Genomic DNA, 21,998 nt, shown 5'->3' with positions numbered 1-21,998 from the left:
GTAGTTATCGGAGGGGACTTTAACGCTCGCTCTCCTCTTTGGTTTGACAATAATAAAACCCATTCAGTACGATCACGAACTGACGCCGTCGAAGACCTGATTGCTGCGCAAGGCCTTTGTATCGTTAACGAACAGAGTTCGTTCTTTACCTTTTCAAACACACTAGGAGAGAGCAACATTGATCTAACTCTTTGCTCTGGATCAGTTGCGGCCAGGATATCTAAATGGAGAGTCCATGAAAGCGCAATAGTTTCGGATCATAGATTAATCACATTTACAATAGGTGTTAAGAAAACTGAAACTCCGAGATCCTCCTGGAATTTCAACACCTCCAGGGCGAATTGGGATAACTTTGGGGAGGCGCTACGAGATACATTAAGGGATTTTCATCACGTAGCAGCTAATGATCCGGACAATTTGGGGAACTTTTTCAATTCTGCCGTTGTATCTGCGGCTGATTCCTCTCTGGGCAGATCAAACCCAAAGACGAAAATTAGAACGCCGTGGTGGTCACCTGAGCTGACTTCGCTAAAAGGGGCCTACAAAGGAGCCTATAGGGCCTTGGGACTGTCCAGGAGGGGAAGCTGTACGGAGGAGGAGACAGCTGCCCTTCAGGCCGCTCTCAGGAGATCCAGGGCAACTTTCAAACATGCGGTTCTCCTTGCGAAACGAGCTGCCTGGCATAATTGGGTAAAAGATGTGGGCAACGCCAACCCGTGGGAAATCCACAGCGCAATTGAAAAATCCGGCAAGGGATCGGATCGGTTTTTGTCAAGTTTAATTGGGAATATTGATGGGAGGGACGCTGAGACTGTGGACGTGGCCTCTACTCTCAACACACTTTTGGGCAAGTTAGTCCCTGTAGAGTCAGTAATTGGGGAAAGTGACCACCAAAAACAGATTAGAAATCTAGCACGGCTTCCACCTAGAGACCTCGCCCAAGAGGATAGAATCACTCCCGTCACTAGAGCTGAAATAGGTGCTATAATTAAGGGTTTGGGTCCAAAGAAGGCACCAGGGCATGACAGACTCAACGGCGAAATAGTGAAGCATGTCTGGGTCCACGCTAAAGAGGAGCTCTTTCAAGTGATGGAATCGTGCCTGAGAAGAGGAATTTTCCCTTCTGAATGGAAGAGGGGCGTGCTCAGGATTATACCTAAAGGGAACGGCAAACCACTCACCGATGTAAAGGCTTATCGCCCGATAACCTTGCTCCCAGTCCTCGGTAAGATCCTGGAATTACTTATTCGGCAGCGTCTTCGCAGTACACTATCACCGCCCAGTGAACTTCAATTTGGTTTCGTCCCGGGTAAATCCACTGTGCACGCCATTTCGTTTGCGCTTAACTGGGTGAAGGTCTGCACAAAGAGGTATGTTGTAGCAATCTTCTTAGATATAACTGGTGCCTTCGACTTCGCGTGGTGGGACATGATACGCACAAAGGTTAAAAGTAGGAATTGTCCAAAACGCCTGTTTAAATCGGTTGACAACTACCTATCGGGACGAACTGTCTCGATATCCCATGGTGATTTTACTATAGAACGCGAAGTAAATATGGGCTGTCCCCAGGGCTCCGTTCTGGGACCTGAATTTTGGAATATTGACTTTGACGACTCCTCTAGGTTACCCTTGCCTGAAGGATGTATCATGATCGACTACGCGGATGATAAAATGTATCTTGTCTCGGGGAACAGCAGAAAGGAAATTGAAGAAAAGGCTGGTGATGGTTTGAACACCCTCCTTAAATGGGGGGAGAGGAATAAGATGACCTTCGCTCCCCACAAGACAAAAGGTCTCCTGATGAAGGGCTCTCTCAGTAGAACAAGAAACCCTACCATCCGGATGGGAGACACCAACATCAAATTTGCAGACACGGTCAAGTACCTAGGTGTAACACTCGATCGATCGTCCTCATTTCTGGCTCATGTTAAAGATGTTTCAAGCAAGGCTCAGGCGCTGTTCCTAAAGCTGAGGAGACTCTCCACCGCTGAATGGGGACTACGCAGTCCGGCACTACGTGCTCTGTACAGGGGCGTATACGTTGCGCAAGTTTCGTATGCTGCCTCTGTTTGGGAGCACCGCCTGGATAACTGCCTTATACTCCTCGCTCTTACTAGGGGCCAGCGAACTTCTTTGCTGGCACTATCTGGCGCATACCGTACTGTTGCTTCGGACGCTTTGCCAGTTTTGGCCGGCATTTTGCCAATCGATCTGGAGATTAGGGAAGTCTTAACCAAGCAGAGACTTTCCAGAGGATCCCCGGCAACCCATCTTGGTGTCGTTCTGACACCAGGTGGACCGGGAACTCTCCCTGGACTGCTTCGGACGATGAGGGACCTTTCGCTTAAAGAGTGGCAGGTCCGTTGGGATAGGTCGAGCATGGGAAGATGGACCTTTTCCTTCTTCCCATCAGTTAAACTCAGAATGGAAGGGGCCTTCCTCAAACTGGACCATCACATGACGCAGCTCCTCTCAGGACATGGGGAATTCAGGGGGAGGCTTCACAGCCTTGCCCTGTCTACCCATCCCAATTGCGCTTGTGGCAATACTTACCAGTCGGCCGAGCACATTCTGTGGCACTGTGAGATCTTAAAGGATGCCAGAGACGAAATGATAGACGGTCTGAATGTCCCCATTAGACCGGTGTGGAACACCGATCTTGTTTCTAACAGAGTTAATTTCGAATGTCTGAGGAAGTTTACTAGGATCTGGGTTGAGAGATGGTCTGAGCTTAGAGTCGCTGACTAGCGTGATAACTGAGAACCCCTGGTGTATTGCTCCTGCTCCATGACTAATTCTTTTACAAATCTCCGATTATTGTTTATGCTATTCTGTTCTTCTTATTTTTATTATTTTTCTTTCCTTACTGTACCAGCTGCTGCAGATGATTTTTCTTTCGCTTACATTTCTTTTAAATAACTTGTCTCTTATTTTTCTTCTTATTTTCAGTTTTCTTTTCTTATGTTTTACTTTTTTGTTATCTTATACTTCACATGCTGTCCTCTTTACAGACTATGCATATTTTATTTTTACACTTTCAACTATGTTTTTTTTGGCACTTTTGGATTGTTTATTGTTTTCCTTTTCTCTTTTCTTTTCTCTTCTTTTATATGTATTTTTTTTTCTTTTTTCAGTAACGGCAACGAGTTTACAGGCTAGAACTGAACTCCATTGTTTGTCTTGTATTGTTTACTTCTCCCCAATAGGGGTTGGACAACGGGCCTCGTCCCCGCATACCTTGCTGGAGCTTCTTTTATTTCCTTTTTTTTTACCGGGGGACTCCGCCAATCACCTGCGCCACCCCTGAGGAGCGTTGGTGGTCAGAGGGGTGACTGTGCGGATTGGGGTAACCTCCACCCTGCCTCCGACCTCCTGACGCTTCTTTCCCCTAGGTTCTTTAGGGTTTATCCCTCTTTTTCCCATACTTATCTTCAGGGCACCACTGGGTGGTCGGCTAAGGGGTGTGGAAGTCCTGACCTGCACCAGTCACCCCAACCACCACCAATCTCTCAACAGGACTGCCAGACGTGGCTCGGCGAAACTCCCCCGTCACTCTATTATTTCACTTTGTTCTTTTTTGTGCTTACAGGTACTGGAGTGTGGGTTCCCTCCACCAACTATTTGCCTGACACTTGTTACTTGATTGTTTGATGCTCATTGTTCTGTGTTGTCCTTGGATTAATACCTGTAAGCGCTCGCATACCGCTTCCTAACACCGTATGCGGGGACATTGAAGGTCTAGCTTCATTTATATACTTTGTAGAGCCGTTTATTCAAAAATTAGATTCATGCGAGAACTCCGAAGGGGTGACCATAAGTCACCTATACCGGGGTGGGACAGGGCGGGTGTAACCTTCAAAGGTCCTGTCATCAAGGCGTCATTGAGAGAAATTCCATTTGAAGTTTTGGCGGAGCCGTCAAAAACGACCCTCACTTTAGTAGTAGTGCTTGATTCTTTTATTACAGCGTGATGAGGTAAAAAATAGGATTCACGATCCCCCTTTGACTGGTCACACACCTCCATATGACCTAATTCCTCATATTCACGCATGAATTGTATATATATTCAATTCGGGATTTGACACAAATTTTCTTTCTAAATTTTTAAATCTTTTTTCAGCAGTGAGCAATGAACTTCCCAGCTGATCAATGCATGCTCGACGCGGTAAACTTACTACGTATCTACCGTCGTCTTGTCTAGTATGAGTACTAGCAAAACTGGCTTCACAAGCCTTTTCTTCATGATTTAGAATCTTAGTGGGATTAATCTCCTCCAATTTCCAAAATTTTTCTATTTGATGACTTATTTTATTTATAGATAAATTACAACAATCTGATACAGGCCTTTGCTTTGGGTACATGTGGATTGGTCCTGATATGATCCATCCCAGTTGCGTACGTTGAAGTGTTGGTCCCGATTCGAGTTTCAATCTATCGTTGGTTAGGATTTCCCAAAAGCTCTCCGCGCCCAACAGGATGTCGATGGGTGCAGCTATATTGAAGTTCGGGTCAGCTAGCTCCAATCCTCGTGGTAACTTGAAGTCTTTTTTCGCCATTGTCACTTGTGGTAAATTTGTTGTAATCTCCTGTAAAATCAGACATGATATTTCACTTTTATAATCAGTATGAAGCGAATTCATCTCCACTGAAATTCTCTTTTTTATGTGAGTGATGTTATTATGGATCCCAGAAACGGGTTTGTTTATCAATTCACATGGTAAATTTAATTTATTAGCAAATTCTGCTCTCATAAAATTTGACTGGGCCCCTGAATCAATCAGAATGCGGGCTTTAAAAATTTTATTGTTACTACCCACAACTCCTATGTTGGCAGTTGACAATAATATTATTTTTTCTGCTTTATCCGATGCAGAAAAATTCGATACTGAAACCTCGTTATCAGCATCCATATTGGAGGCCTCCCGCAGAGGTACCTCATTGTGTAGTAAGGTGTTGTGATTATCTTTGCCACAACGCCTGCAAGAAAAGGTTGCCTTGCACCTCTGTGCCTGGTGACCCACCTTTAAACATTTAAAACAAGCTTGGATTGATTTCGTAGCATCAATCCTCTCATGTAATTTTAATTTCAGAAATTTTTTACAATAATAAATATGGTGACCTTTCTCGTTACAATAAATGCAGTTGTTAGCCTTTACCGCTAAAAATACTGATGAATCTTTTTTGCAATTATTGTTGCCTAGTTGTGTTTTATGTAAGCTAGAAAATTTTTTCTCAGAAGCGTTCATCAGTTCCAATACTTGGGCTCTAGCAGATAAACATTTTAAGAATTCCTTTAACGTCGGTAATTCGTCTTGTAATATATATTGTTCCCAATTTTTTCGGGTAGCTGTGTCTAATTTATTTGATATTATATAAATAACCAATGGATCCCATTGATCTACCTTGACCCCGATATTTTGTAATGCCTTTAAACTAACGTTTGTTTCATCAATTAGATACCTCAATGCTACAGGCTCTTCTTGTTTCATGTCTTTTAATGAAAATAGAGCTTGGATGTGTTTATGAACGGTAGTTCTTAAATTTGCATAACGTTCATTTAATAATTCCCAAGCGGAAATGTAATTTAATTCAGAAATTTCTAGATTAGCAATTATCTGTAATGCGTTTCCCTTTAAAGTTGATTGCAAATAAAAGAATTTTTGTACGTTGCTTAAATTTCTATTGTTATGGACTAAAGTCTTGAAGGTTTCGACGAAATTAACCCAATTTTTCTGATCGCCATGAAATTCCCGTAATTGGAGGTTGGGTAGTTTAATTTCCACCTTACTTTGATCGACGGATTCGATCGCGCCTTTGGCCGTTGCCAAAACTGAGAAATATTGGTTTTCGAAAGCTTCTCGTTGACTATAATTTTCAACTTCGTCTGAATCTGGTAACATTTCAATTTTCTGTTGAACTGCTTCGAATTCATCTAACAATGATTTCACCCGCTCATATCTTAATTTAATTTCATTTACCGACAATGCATTTAAGGAATCCGCGAATCGGGTTAGTTTTCCTTTGATTACGCCGCGTTTGTTTATTAATGACTTCATATTTTCCATTTTTAATTATATTTTGTTAATATCGGTTGACAATTATTTTATTTTAGCAAACACCCGTTTGAAAGAATACCACGACAATCTTGACAATACTATTTGAGAACACTATTCAATAATATTATATTCTTATTTTCAAGTGGGTAGTGATTTTATTTATAATATTGACTCTATTTAAGATTAATCTCGTTTAAATTACATGAGACCTGAATAAACATAAAATGGATGATAGGAAGGAAAGCACTGAATACTTATCTCAGATTTGCGATGTGGTCCACTTTCCTTAATGATTTCCAGTTTCAATCAATTTTGTATCCTTTTGGCTGCTGGTTCTTTGTTTTTTTTTTATACAATCTCCTGATCGTAATCCGGCTCGAAGGACCAAATGTTAAAAATTGGGGGTGATCCTTTTTGAATAAAAACTGGTTTTCTTAACACAACTTTACATTTATTTCAAACTATTGAAACAGGTATAATATTTTATAAAGGACTGTGCGAATAACACTGCTACGATCGCTCTGACTTATGAGCTTGTTTATTATCGAGTTATTGTTGAGAAAGTAACGAAAAAACACATAATGCGAGCCTTTTTAAAGACTTCAAAAAACCACCACATGTAAATAAAACATTTGTCATCGTGATGTCTAGCAGTAAAAATGAAACCTGCTATACCGACCAAATTGACACTATTTTCTAAGCAAGGACTCACACCATTTTGGTTAAACGTAGTAACTTCAAATTTCTAGACTACAGGTGTCGGTAGCCTGCAAAATTGAACAGTATCTGAAGTTGCGTAAGAAAGGTTTTGGTTGTGTAATTCCTCATCAAAAAATTCAATTGAGAAAGGCATGTTGATATAATAATTATACGAAAATTAAAAAAAAAAAGTTTATATGTTTATGGGAGCTCCACTGTCCGTGGCAGTTACCGGGAGTTTCACCCTAGTTGCAGATAGAGAATTACCGAAGTGGATAATTATTGTTGTAGTTCGAAACAATAAATGTAAAGTTTCTCCTTACCGTTTGATTATGAAGGGTGATCGGGCCAATAACTAACCGACGTTGGAGCTCTCCAGAAGCATCTAAACCATTTTTAACAGATCATCAGCGTGTTTGATGTAGATGATTTTTTCTCCTTCTTTTTTTCTTATCATAATTTTTGAATCTTTGTACCACACATAATTATATCCCCTTTCTTTCGCCTTTGATTTTGTTCTCCATAGAAGGTCTTTGTAATGAGGACTGAGAATTTCGCTGATGTAGATTCGTTGACTTTCTGGATCCTGCGCGGTGGCTGAGCTTAAAAGTTTCCTGTTTGTAAGAAGTTGGTATCTCTTTTGTCTATTGTTTAGTTTAATATGTATTTTTGGGGGGACTCCCGGTCGTTTATCAGGTATCCTCCTCACTTCCACTATATCATCTCCTTTTATATCCACTCCTGCAATTGAAGCCACCCGTTTTATAGCATCAGAGGGCTGCTCGTCATTTTTTGGAATGAGGCCGGCAAACTCCAGTGAATCTTCTAGTGATCTTTGATCAACTTCCGCCAATCTGACTTCCAGACACTTTATTTGTTTGTCCTTTTCGACGAGTGTATTCCTTAGTGAGCCTAGCCTTGGGCGAAGGTTTGTTTTATTGCCGGGTCGCTGCCTTAAGGCCAAGTGTAGAAATGACAAAATCAACTATTTTCGACACACACGAACTCTGTTGTTCATTTCCAAAACAATATTTTTTCTAACTAGAATTTATTTTAAAAACGTTTGCCTGAAAACAGTAAGATGGCGGTAATGTAAATCTTCGTTATAAAAGTTATGAATTTCAGTTACCAGATGGCACTATTTTTTTGTATTATTTATTTAATTAGTTTATACTACGTTAGAATATAAACGAATATATACAAGGTAACATTTAATTCAAGTGTATGTATTTTAATATTTTTACAGAAAGCCTGACATTTCATTTTATATTATTATTATTTCTTCATATATCTTTAGTCCTGATTTTCCATATTATGACATGTATGATGATGTATGTGCCAATTTCTTAATTATGAATATCTCTATTAAAAACATTTTGGTATTTGGTTTGACATAGTATTTTTATAGTGAATACCTCACAAGAGTCCCAACTGCTCCGGTCTGGAGCCAGTGAGACTATGGCATCCCCAATTGGGGTATGTTGTTTGGCTGAAAGTAAGTGGGTAAGGGAAGGAGATGGGGAAGAGGAAGGTGGGGAAGTACCTGGCCATTTAGATCTAGTCTTAAACACGGCTAAAGCCATTTTGAGAAACGTTTCAATTCTGAATGGTGGTCTTACACCAAGGCGATACTGGGAGTATCTTCCACTCTGGAACGTGCCGCATATATAGTATTTATTATTTTAATTAATCAATTGTGAAATAAAACAAATCAATCAAATAAAATTTATTTGCGTACACAGGGTTCGAACCCGCGACCTTCGGAATGGGAGTCCAAAGCCTTACCATTGCATAGGCATTGTAAAAATATACCTACATCTGGTCAAAAAACAGAGAACCTGTGTTCGTTCTCCCTCGGTCAACAAAACCGTTATAAATAACATTATTGTTTTCTAAGGCCCACAGAAATAAAAAAAACATTGCGGCTCCGACCGAATGTTTCAGTTTGTAGTATGTAGACCTCAGAACAGGTATAAAACTTATTGAGGACTATGGAAATGGAACAAAAATAAATACAAATAAACTTTTTCAAAGTAATATATTTTAAAAAAAGAATCGGAATGTGGCCTGAAACGGCTTTAGCCGTATGAGGTGACCGAATCTGTATAGCCAGGTATTTTCCCATATTCCTCTTCCTAGCATCCCATATTTGTATTGACATAAAAAAGATAGTGCTATGTATTTGTCTTTGAGAAAGGAATGAAGCAACCGCAAACAACGCATAACGCTGCTTGCGGTTGCTTCGTTCCTTTCGTTTCAATGTGTTTATAAATTACACTACTACAGCTACACTACTCGCGAAGTTGATCGAAGTTGACCGAATACGATAGTGTGGGCACGAACTTCGCTTCGCTTCGGGCAACTTCGCTTTGCTTCGCCCGACTTCCGATTGTTGTCGGTAAATGCGCCCGAGTCAAAGGACTCGAAGCGTCACGGCATAAATAAACCAATCACTGACTGGTTGGACTGAGTTACTCGCGAAGTTGCACGAGTGTGTGGGCACGCACTTCGAACTTCGGCTAACTTCGTCGAGGACTTCGTCGAAGCGTCGAAGCGAGTAGTGTAGCGGCCGCTTTATTAGTCTACTATAATAATATTGCTATTGTTACAATAATATTGCAATTTTGCCATTTTGCCGTGCTAAAAACACTTTATTCAACTTCTCGAAATTAGATGTATATTTGTAGGAAATATAATTGGCATCTGATTATAATATTTACAATATTGTTTTCATTTTAAAATTTTTTTTTGAATACCACACCAGAGTCCCAACTGCTCCCGTCTGGAGCCAGTGAGACTATGGCATCCCCAATTGGGGTTGTTGTGAGACTGAAGGTATTGTGGACCTCGAAGGAGATGACGTAGAGGAAGGTGGGAAAGTACCTGGCTATTCAGATCTGGTTACCAAACACTAATTGTAAAATAGTACAAATTAGTTTTAGTAAAATTTATTTGAGCCCGCGACCTTCGGATTGCTAGTCGAGAGCCTTATCCCTCGATAACGGAGGTCAAGATTTAGGTAGTTTTAAATTATGTTTTGCATTTGAAAGTAGACGTTTATTACAATTTGGGAGGAGGGTATGTGTACCGCCGCCCCGGGAACCATTTATTGGATAACCCACACTTCTGCCATAGGTCACCCCAAGTTGTTGGATATGTTTGGTGACTTAGCAGGAGTGCCCGAGTTTATGGGGTGAGGTGTGTTGGGAGCTTGGCGGCGGATGCGCCTGCCTAATAACTCCATAACAAGTCCAACAAGTCCATAACAAGTCCTACAGAATTCAGGTCTAAACTAAAAACTTACCTTTTTAAGTTGTCGTACCCTTAAATTAAATATACCAATCCTAAGAGAAAGTCCAGTTATATTCAATTTTTCAATTAAGTCCTAAACCCTGTATCTAAATTTCGCCAATAAACAATTAGATAATATTAATTAAGTGTTAATCTCAAGTGACCTACCAGGTAAGTATTGTACTGTATATTTTCTCCATAAATAGTTAAGTAATAACACTGTAGAAATGTATTATAAGTTTGTACAGCGCCCTTGAGGTGTTTTTGCACAAAAACGGCGCTATAAAAGTCATCCAGGTATTATTATTATTATTAACTGCGTGGTGGGCCGGATCGATTAGTCCTCTTCCAACGAATGGCCTTGCAACGCAGTAGGAGAGTTAGATTCTTATGTATATCACTCGAACACACTGAACCCCAGATTACTACCCACCCATCAAACCTATTTACTTCCCAGAACTCACTCTCCTTCCTTTCCTTCAAAATTCCCCCAACACGCGGTAATTACACTAGTAATTACGCTTGCTCGCTTAGACTTTCGTGTACAGAATAGCATAACTCATGCAAACACAAACTCACACACCTAATAGGTTAGATTTTTTTTCTCTTTTTCTTTTTGTACTTATTTAGTACTTTGATATAAAAAAAATTCCTATAATATCGAAAAATCTGTTTTTGAAAAAATAATAAAATACATAGATTTAGGAAATGAGTTCAAAAGAATTTGACATTCTCAGACTATAAAAATATTACCATTTGTAATTTCGGCTACTGGCATTATACCTAGCTCTCTTATAAAAAATTTAGGCGTATTAGATCTATCAAAAAATTTATATATAAAAATGCAAAAGTCAGTCATTTTAAATACATGTGGGATTACAAAATATTATTAATATTTAATTTTTTTAAATATGGTATAATATCATGTAATTTAATAATAATAATATTTTCATATATTTTAATAATAATAATAATTTATCATATAATATAATTATAATTATCATGTAATATATTAATAAATAATAACTTTATAATATAATCGGTTTGAAAAATAAAAAAATAACCAAGACTCCCACAATGATAGCTCCATCTGTTGGGATATTTAAAATAAGCTTTTAGTTCGATGTTCTACCGTATTAAAAATTTCAAATAGGCGCCACCGGACGGCTTACTTTAAAAGTAATTTTAAAATCTAAGTGTTCTTTCTTAAATTGTAGTATAAAAAATATTAAATTAACTTTAAAAAATGGAAAAATATAATACCAATAATTTATCGTTTAGTTTTGTTAAATAAACGTATCCAAAGTTTTATAATCTGCATTTTAAAAACAAGTACAATTAGTGTTTATGAAAAAATTAAACTACGAACCTGTTTTATTTATTTTTTAGTTTTTTTTTTCGTACGTTTAAAGAAAACCCCTTCAGGTATTTTTTGACGATATTCAGCCTTTAATAGTATTTTTTAAAACGCACTTATTACGGTCTGAAAAATGTCATATTTTCGATTTGATTTTGATAATTACTAAGCCTATGTTAATTTAAAAAATGTATAAAAAATTTTTTACTTGTTGAAAACACTATCATTATCGATTTGCTTAATAATATTATCATTATTTTAAATTAATAAGAATTACTACTTAATGAGGGTCTAGAGATAAATCTGCCGACTAATGGGTGTATTTCCAAGTTAGCTTTCTAATTTTTTTATTGCGATTTCCGGCCACGCTATTGCCTAAATATTTAGGTCTAATAATATCCGACTGCCGCCTCCATCTGCGTGTAAAATCACAGAGACAGATGCAGGCGCACGTGGTTGCTTTGGCCTTTCTGTGAATTCAAGTCACATGGATACCTAGGGACATATCATAGTGAATGAATAGAGTAGGCTGAGAGCAATTATGTTGTCTATGGTCGCATCTTTTTTTAAATGGCCTTGAGTTTCCTCTACCTTGTCTACTGCTCTGCTCCGCACGGTAGGTACTGCTTGTATATCTGTGGCTAAGTACTGTATAATTCGGTTACATACAAAAAGCCCGAAGATATCGATCTAGAGAGTGGTATATTTATGGTTGTTGTGTTTGTCCCAAAAAACAAAGAGAGAAGTTCTTCCCAGTTGAACAGTCCCGCCACTTGCACAGGTTTGTGTAATTGCCCTGTGGTATAGAGTACCATATAGGGCATATAGTACAGTCAGTTTATTTATGAGTACAGTGCATGTGCATCTGTTTAGTTATTTGCAGGGGCATTTAACTAAGCTTTGGCCTCGAAACTCATTTGAAACCGCCACGCCCACCTCAAAATTCTTATAGAAAACGAATAATATGGCTAAAAACTCAGATCTCATTGGTGAGAACAGAAGGATTGGTTTGATCTCTCGCTCTCTACCATAATGACTCGTGTAACAGAAAGAGATGACGGAATTTTGCCGTTTGACAGTTTCAAATCATTCAAACAAAATGACAGTGGTTTATTTATACACGCGGGTTGTCATTTTCTGCCGAAATACTATCATTTCCGTCGAAAATATTGCGTGTTAAAGTTGTTCGTGATAAAAATACAATATACCTAAGCCAGTATAGTGTTAGCGAGTTACAAATATATTATATTCAACCTACCTACGTAAGTTCAAGTTTAAAGTGAATTAACAGTTTTAGGTTATTCGTTCGGTTTTTTGAACAATGCTTCATACTTGACATTATGTCTTCCTCCACAACGTATAAATGTTATTTATTATATCGATAAACTTATTCATGTTATTGATTAGTGTTATCCTGTATTATCTTATTGTTTTGGTGAAATTAAAGATTTTTAAACATATGTAACCATGAGTTCACGAGGCTGAAAAATGTCGGAATTTTTCGTCGTACTGTCGGACAATCATGTTTTGGAAATTTTCTTCAGTGTTTTTGCAAATTTCTTGTCATTTTGGGTTTCTTCTTCTCAGATTAACAAGTTTCGGTAAGAGGATTTGAATAGAAACACCACTTGCGAAAGTCGTCGGACAACTGACTGGTTGAGCCAGTTGTTGGCGTATTTATTGGGTTCAAATTGAATAATTTCTACACGTGTTAATGTGGAGCAATTATTCTTAACTCTAAACATATTCTAAGGTCCCACGGTTTGTCGTGCGACTAATTCACCCTTGAACTGGCGATATGACACGTGGTTCGAATACAATAATTTCTACACGTGTAAATGTGGAGCAATTATTCTTAAATCTATTATTATTCTTAAATATGCTAAGGTCCCACGGTTTGTAGTGCGACTAAACAACAAAGGATTCTTCATCGTACAATGCGTTACATCAGACAAATATTCATTTTCTTGATTATTTAATAATTATTTAGGTATATCCATCTGCTGTCTGGTACAAATACTATCCTTAGGTTTCCGGTAACCGGGCACAATATTTTAAGCCACTGGCTTCTTCATCCCATAAAGGATGGGTCGGATTCAAGCAGATCATACCCGATAACACTTCTGACTCCGTTTGCGATTCATGATGCCGCGTGGTTACAATATTCGAACGAGCCACCGAACTAATTCCAGTATGGAACTTCGTATTTTACACCATTTATACGATTTTATTATGCAATCTCCGCGTATAAAATTAGACTTCGCCACTCCGATTAAAGGGAAACCATTCCCAAACAATTTCACTCCGGAAAACTGTGACTGTCGTCTGCCGAGAGATCAGGCCCACTCTCTGGTTTCTCCGCAGGCAAGGAAGTCATTATTATTAGCTTTTTGGAAAATATTATGTCCTTTTGGAATACCAATTTACTTATCAATTTAAAAGGTAAGAAAATAGTAATACCGGGCATTTCAATTAAAAGAGGAATTTTTCAAGGAGACTCATTGAGTCCTCTTTGGTTTTGTTTAGCATTGAATCCTCTATCTAAAATGTTAATTAAAAGCAAGTTTGGAATAAAAGTTAAAGGTAATAGAAGGGAGAGTAGTACAATTTCGCATTTATTATATATGGATGACATAAAATTATTTTCGAATTCTGAACAAAATTTAGAGAAAATGATCGAGGTAGTTAAAAACTTTTCAGATGATATCAAAATGACTTTTGGTTTAGATAAATGTAGAACGATCCATATAGAGAAAGGCAAAATTGTAGATGGGGACGAGAGTATATTTAGAAATTTCCATATTACTAGTATGAAAAGGGATGAGGTTTATAAGTATTTAGGATACCCACAATCAAATAGATTAGACCATACTAGTATTAAAAATGATATTAGTATTAAATTTCAAACTAGGATCAGGAAAATTTTAAAATGCAATCTATCTGCTAAAAATTTAGTAAAAGCCATAAATACTTGGGCAATACCTCTATTAACGTACTCATTTGGCATGATTAAATGGTCTAATACAGATTTAGATAACTTAGAAAGATTAATTAGAACTACGCTAACAAAGTTTAATTGCCATCATCCAAATTCAGCTATAGAACGAGTTAATTTACCTAGAAATTTAGGAGGTAGAGGTATAGTCAAAATAACTTCTTTGAAACATAATCAGGTAGAAATGCTAAGAACTTTTTTCCATAGGAAAGCTCATAGCTCAGAAATGCACAAAATAATTTGCAAGGCAGATATAAATATTACACCTTTAAATTTATACGATGAGAATGCCAACATTTTTATAAATCCCAACCAGGAATTATTAGATTCCTGGTCAAATAAAATTTTACACGCAAAACACTTCAATTATCTCAACCAAACGTATGTTGACAAAATTTCGTCAAACAAATGGTTGAGTATTGGAGAGTTGAGCGCAGAAATAGAAGGATTTATGCTTGCCATTCAGGATAGAGTCATTAATACTAAAAATTATAGAAAGCATATAATCAAAGATCCAAATCAAATTGATGATTTGTGTAGAAAATGTTTGGCTTTTCCGGAAACTATAGAACATATTATATCGGGATGTTCTATATTAGCACCGTCCGAGTATACATTTAGGCACAATTAAGTTTTAAAAATAATTCACCAAAATTTGGTAATTAAACATAACTTGATTGACTGCCGTAATGTAGTACCATATTATGAATACGAACCAAATTCATTTTTAGAAAACGAATTTTATAAAATATATTATGATAAAACTATACTAACAGACCGAGCGATTAGTCATAATAGACCCGATATAGTTTTACATGACAAAATTAAAAAAATAACTTATATCATTGATGTCGCTATACCAAATTCTTGTAATATTCAAAAATCTGTTAGCGAAAAAATAAGAAAATACACAGATTTAGGAAATGAAATAAAAAGAATTTGGCATTCTCAGACTATAAAAATATTACCATTCGTTATTTCGGCTACTGGCATTATACCTAGCTCTCTAATTAAAAATTTAGGCGCATTAGATCTTTCAAAAAAATTATATATAAAGATGAAAAAGTCGGTCATTTTGAATACATGTAGGATAACAAAAGACTTTTTAAATATTTATGTTGAGGGATCAGTAGGATTTATAGGCCCTGTTAGAAGTTCTACCGAGCCAAACCCTCTGATATGAAAATATCTGGAGTCGGTGAATTATTTTCCCATTTGATCTCTGGTGAGTTGACGTGTTGTTCTTGTATTGTTTTGTATTTATTTTGCTTATATAATGCACTTACATAATAACATTTGGCTGTCATCAGTTGTTTTGTTTTGCTCTATCTAAAATTAATATTTTACCATTCTTTTTTGTTTTCTGGCAAAAAAAAGTGTAGTGTGTTGTGCCTTGAGGTTTCTTCTCCCTCCTGATCTTCCAGGAGTCACTTTTCGCTGCTGATTTCCAGATATTTATAAACTTTTTTACTTCTGTCATTTTTCATACTATTATTGTAGTTGTTTACTGTTGTGAATAATGGAGGAAGATTTCCCTCCTGGACCCCCTACAAAGCCCCCAGATCCCTCTCCAGACCCCCCAGACGGGGAAAATGTAGAAATTTCTGACAGTGATTCTGTCATTTTGACTTCTACCAAAAAAAGGAAATTTACTCCTTCTTCCCCAATAAAACTTGACTCTCCTTCGACTTCACAGTCCCCACCAGCACTTTCTCAACTTCCTCCAACAAACTTTTATTCTCCTCATTCCCGTGGCCCATTCATAGCATACGCCCAAAAAACTGAGCAAGGAAAAACCATCCACCCTCTTGAATTTGGCAAATTCCTATCAAATAGCAAGAATCTTTCAATCAAACCTGGAGGTGTAAAAGCCGAGGGTCGCTTCCGAATCTCCGTCGAATTCCTCTCAGGGCCAGCTGCCAACAGTTTCATCAAAAATATCTTCATTTCATCTAATTCAAAGTTCAAGGCATATATCCCTACTTTCAATGTCACTCGCATGGGCCTGGTCAGAGGTATCTCGACCGATCTGTCCATCGAAGAAATTCTGTCTTCACTTTCAACCCCCCAACACATTGGCAATCCCATAAAAGCCAGGAGGCTAAATTACAAGGACTCCTCTGAGGGTATAATTACCCGGAAGCCCTCCCAATCTGTTGTTATCACCTTTGAAGGTCAATCTCTTCCCTCCCATATATATTTATTCTTCAACTCATTACCAGTTGAAATGTATACTTATCCCACCACTCAATGTTTCAATTGCTGCCGTTTTGGTCATACCAAAGCTGCATGCAGATCTCAACCCAGATGTTTTAAATGTGGAGAAAACCACGCAGCTGACCAATGTCCTTCTTCCTCCTCACCTAAATGTTTTAACTGCTCAGGCTCATATACAGCTGTCAACACATCTTGCCCAGAACAATCTCGCCAAAAAAATATTAAAATTTCTATGGCCTCTCAGAACTTGTCTTTTCTACAGGCTTCTAAACTATTCCCGCCTGTTAAAAAATCATTTGCTGAGGCTTTATCCAGCAACTCCTCATCCAACCCTCTTCCCTCCACTACAACAACTTCTTCTCGTTCAACTAAATTCACATACAAAAACGCTATCTCTAAACCGGCTCTTGGATACGATCAGCAACAACACAACTCACTGCTCTTAAATCCCAATGGTTCACCTCTTTCAAATGCCACAAATGGGTGTGCAAATAATTATAATCCGTCCTCAATGAACTCTCTTAAACTTTCTGAAAAACTCTCCTAAGACAATTCTTCATTTATCCAAACTCTTATTATGCTTCTAATTGACCTTATTTCTTCTCAAACTAATCTACCGTCCAACGCTGCTACTATTATTTCCACATTAAAATCATTTATTCAAAATGACTCTTCAGGATGTCAGAATACTTCAGTGGAATAGCCGAAGTGCTATTTCTAACAAATCTGATCTCCTTAACCTATTAAATTCCAACTTTATTTCTTTGGCTGCTATCTCGGAGACTTGGTTTACTCCATCCACCCACTTTAATGTGGGAGGGTATTCCTGTCTCCGCGACGATCGCCCGGAAGGTTCGGGCGGCGGTGCTGCCCTTTTTATTAAAAAATTCATATCATTTTCCCCAATAAATAATATCAAACCCCCCAATGCTGACTTCCAAATGGTTGCAGCTAAAATAAAGGACACATCCTTTATTTCAGTCTATCTTCCCCCAACAGCCCACTTCAATAAACAAACTTGGTTGCAAATTGTAAGTCAACTAAGCCCTCCTTTCTTTATATTAGGCGATTTTAATGCCCATTCCCCCGTCTGGGGTTCTGCTTTCTCCGACCGAGATGGTCGAAGTGTGATGGATTTCCTAGATCAATCCAACCTTTTCCTTTTGAATGACGGATCTCCTACTAGGATCTCACGCCCCAGCACAAACCCCAGTGCAGTGGATCTCTCGATATGTTCTACTAGTCTGGCTTCTCTCTCCTCGTGGGTGGTGTCCCCCGACCCTTGCTCCAGTGATCATTTCCCGATCATCATTACTTATCAAACTTCTTTCCAATCGGACAAGTCTCATATTTCGACAAAGATTAAAACGAAACACACCAAATGGGATGAATTTAACTCTCATATGGACAAGTTCCTACTAAATTCACCCACCACCGATATATTTTCCGTCAAAGATGATTAAAATAACTTCAAATCAATGCTCATAACTGCAATAAATAAATCAAATCCTCCCCCTAAAACTAAATCTCTCAAAAAACTCCCTCCAACTCCCTGGTGGGATGAGGAATGTTCCAAAGTAGTAAGAATTCGGAAAGCTAAATCTCTTTCCTATCGTTACTGTACTGGACGGGAGTCCGCACAAGACTGTAGATTTAGGCGCCGGGTCCAAACCGTGTCTTCAACCGATGAGATGCTCCTTTACGGCCGATGATGATGATTGTAGTTGATATTGTGATGATAAATCTGCCTCCCGCACCCAGGCTTGGTGAATGTTGGGCACTGGGTGTGCTGTCGTCTCTGCTCGCTTCTGGTGTTGGCGGTTTTCCAGAAGAGGGCCGGCTGGTCTTGAAGAGGTAACACCAGAAGATCTCGGAGCAGCAGACTTGGCGAGGTGAGGCAGATGTTGAGCAGGAGTCACTTGTTGATAATAAAACGCTTGGTTTTGGTGGTAAAGATGAACTGATTTATTTTTAATTATGTGGCTGCTTATATTTAATTAGCCTGACTCGCACCCGACATTGGGTTTGGAGCCCTAAAGTGGTGGGGGGTTGTACCCGCGCCAACAATGAGTATATAGGCCCCGGAAAAATGTTGCATATTCATTTCGCCGGTAGCAATGGTGATAGTAGTCGCTTAAATTTGCGAGTTAGAAAAGATTATGAACGCTTACATGAATGACAATTACATAGTTTAAATGCATAGTAGTTATGAGAATGTGTATCTTGACAACTAGATTTTTTGTTTGTCAAGATACGACAAAAAATAAGAAATGTTTGTAAATTAAATGTGTAAAAATGATCTCAAGCGATCAAATTTGTAAAACATGTTAAGTTAGTATTTTTCCGAGGTCCCCCGTAACATAGCGCTCAGAAAGAGATAAGATTCACTATGCTACGAGGTTCCTGGATTTTTGTACACGCAAAAAAGGTAAAAAATATTGTTCAAAAATGGGTTTACATATGGGTGAAAAACAGCTTTTTTAATATCTCCTCAGCGGTAGTATATCGAAAATAGTGTTTATTTGACTACCGCCGAGGGGATGAACAAGTAAAATATACATATTTGCAATATTTAAAAATTGATTTTTCCTAGTAAATTTTACATAGAAAAAATGCTGGACATTGATCCACGCGGCAGGTATGCGGGCGGTACGGTATCGATGCCATTCGGGGTCAAAGTTTTCAAGCCGCTTGGGCCGAAAATTGAACAAAATGACCAGTGGCGGGGAGTGGTGATTTGGCCAGTGGCGTGGGGTAGGGACATTTTATAAAAGTAAAACAATTTTTATGAAATTAAATAATATGGTCAACTACGTCCGTTACACTCCCCCCGTTTAGCTATGCTGAACTAAAAAATAGGACGTTTGTTGGTACGGCGCAGTCCGCGGCGGCCAGTCCCTCTGGGATGGTGCTGGGCTGGTGGTACTGTTGGGTTTGCATCGGTAGGTGGGGCCGGCAAGATTACAGCGAGCTTCACAGCGGGGCGGACGTAAATTCCGGTGCTCGTCTGGATCCTGGCGGTCCTCACTTAGCCGTCTGCAGCAGGGGTGGCATCAAGGACTCGACCGCGTGGCCAGCTGTTGCGGGGCATAGCGGGGTCCATGATGATCACGAGGTCATCCTTCTTGATGGGGATGACTGGCTGTTGCCATTTTTGGCGATCAGCCAGGGTGGGGAGATATTCGCGGAGCCACCGTCTCCAGAACATATCAGCGAGTTGTTGGCTGATACGCCACTGGCGACGGAGGCATACCTCCTCATCCTGCCTGTCGTATAGTGACAGATGAGGTCGGTTTCCGGCTCTTCCCAGTAAAAAGTGGTTGGGGGTGAGGGGCTCCTCGTCCCTGGGATCCACTGAGACGTGTGTGAGGGGGCGGTTGTTTACAGTCCACTCGGCCTCAGCAAACGCTGTTCTCAAGGTCTCTTCGCGTGGAGCTCGTTCCAGCAAGATGGCCTTCAGGGCGGTTTTTACAGAACGCACCAGGCGCTCCCAAGCTCCCCCCATATGAGGAGACATTGGAGGGATGAAGTTCCATTCGATCCCCTTTGTTGACAAATGATCCCTCATCCGGGTATCATTTTTGAGTGATTCGATGGCATCCTTCAGCTCGTTGTCAGCACCATGGAAGTTCGTACCATTGTCTGAGTACAGAGCTTTTGGTTGGCCTCGGCGCGCCGTCATGCGTTGTAAAGCCATGATGGCGGAGTCCGTGGTCAGTGAAGTTGTCAGCTCAAGATGAATGGCACGAGTAGATAGGCATGTGAAGATTGCACCATATCTTTTCTCCCGATGTCTGCATACGGTGACTTCCATCGGCCCAAAGTAGTCTAGTCCACAGTTTGTGAATGGAGGAACATGGTGGGCTAGCCTTGATGGCGGCAAGGGCCCCATCAGTGGGGGGGCTGGCTTGCTCCTGCGCATCTTGCAGGTGGGGCAGTTGTGGGCGATCATCCGAATATTTGTTCGTAGTCGCAGCACAAGGTAGCTGCCTCGCACCTCAGCCATCGTTCTCTCCGTACTTGGGTGATCGGCTTCCTGGTGATGATGTCTCACCAGAAGTCGTGTATAGGCGTGATCACCATCTAATATGATCGGTGTCCGCACTGCTTGGGGCACTTTACTGAGGGCTTTTAATCTGGAATTCATCCTCAGTAGGCCGTCAGGTCCAAGGAAGGGGCTCAAGGCTTTGAGCCGACTGTCACTTGGTAGTGGATCTCCTTTCTGGAGCGCATTTATCCCTTCAAATTTGGTCTCCTGACATTTAAAGGGTTATGTCCTGATAAAAGGTCTCCTCTTGACATATTCTTGCCCATCGGGTCTCTGCTTCTTTGATTTCATCGCTTCTTAAGTGTTTGTCAGGTTGTTCGTGATGTTTTTCACGACACCTTTTAATAAAACGGTGTATCCAGCAGGTAGTTCGAATAAGTCGACGCCATGAAGAGAATCTGTTGATTTCGGGCAGTGTCTCTGCCACAGTTGTTGTGATGCCAACGTATTGAGGCCTCACTTCTAGGGTTCCATCATCAGGCTGAGGCAGTTTGCACCGTTCGCGCGGCCATTCTGCCTCGTCTGAGGTCAGGAAGGCTGGTCCACTGAACCATCGTCCAGAGTGCGAGAGGTCAGGAGTGTTGACGTCTCGGGTGCCGATGTCTGCCGGGTTCAGTTTGGTTGGGACCCATCTCCAATCTGCAATGTGGGTGAGCTCGTCAATTTCGCCGAGTCTGTTGGCCACAAAGGCGGAGTATGTGCGTAGATCTGTGCGTAGCCAGCACAGAACTGTTGTTGAGTCTGTCCAGAACACTGTTCGCGCAATGTTGCTGCGACATTCTTTCTTCAGTGTTGCTGCCAGTCTGGCCGCCATGAGCGCTGATTGTAGCTCAAGGCGGGGTATTGATAAAGGTTTCAGAGGAGCCACTTTGCATTTGCTGGCCAAAAAGGTGGCTGTGGTGTTCCCATCAATCTCCTCGGTATGGTAGGCGACCGCACAGCATGCCTGCTCTGAGGCATCACAGAAGAGGTGGAGGGTGACGAAGCTCTCTTTGTTTTGTAAGCAGCGCCGAGGTATGGCAACTTTGCAGTCTTGCAGAAGTCCCAGCCAGTCCATCCACCTTTCGTTGTGTTCAGGTGTGATGATGTCGTCCCATCCGATGTTGGATCGCCAGACAGCTTGTAGTAGAATCTTCGATCGGACTGTGAGGCAAGCGACGAAGCCCACAGGGTCGAAAATTTTCATCACAATGCTGAGCAGCTGGCGTTTGGTAGGCCTGCTGATCAGTTCAGGATCGGCAGCATCGCAAAATGCATATAAAAAGCGATCGGTGACAGGATCCCACAGAAGTCCGAGGATTCTCTCGGTATCTGCTTCTCCGCTGTTTATGGTGA

This window comes from Hesperophylax consimilis, unplaced genomic scaffold (genome assembly GCF_061612785.1).
Source record: "Hesperophylax consimilis isolate HC1 unplaced genomic scaffold, BYU_Hcon_1.0 scaffold_40, whole genome shotgun sequence".
Classification (NCBI taxonomy): domain Eukaryota; kingdom Metazoa; phylum Arthropoda; class Insecta; order Trichoptera; family Limnephilidae; genus Hesperophylax; species Hesperophylax consimilis.
The sequence above is the reverse complement of the archived record's forward strand: the minus strand, read 5'-3'. Positions refer to the sequence as shown.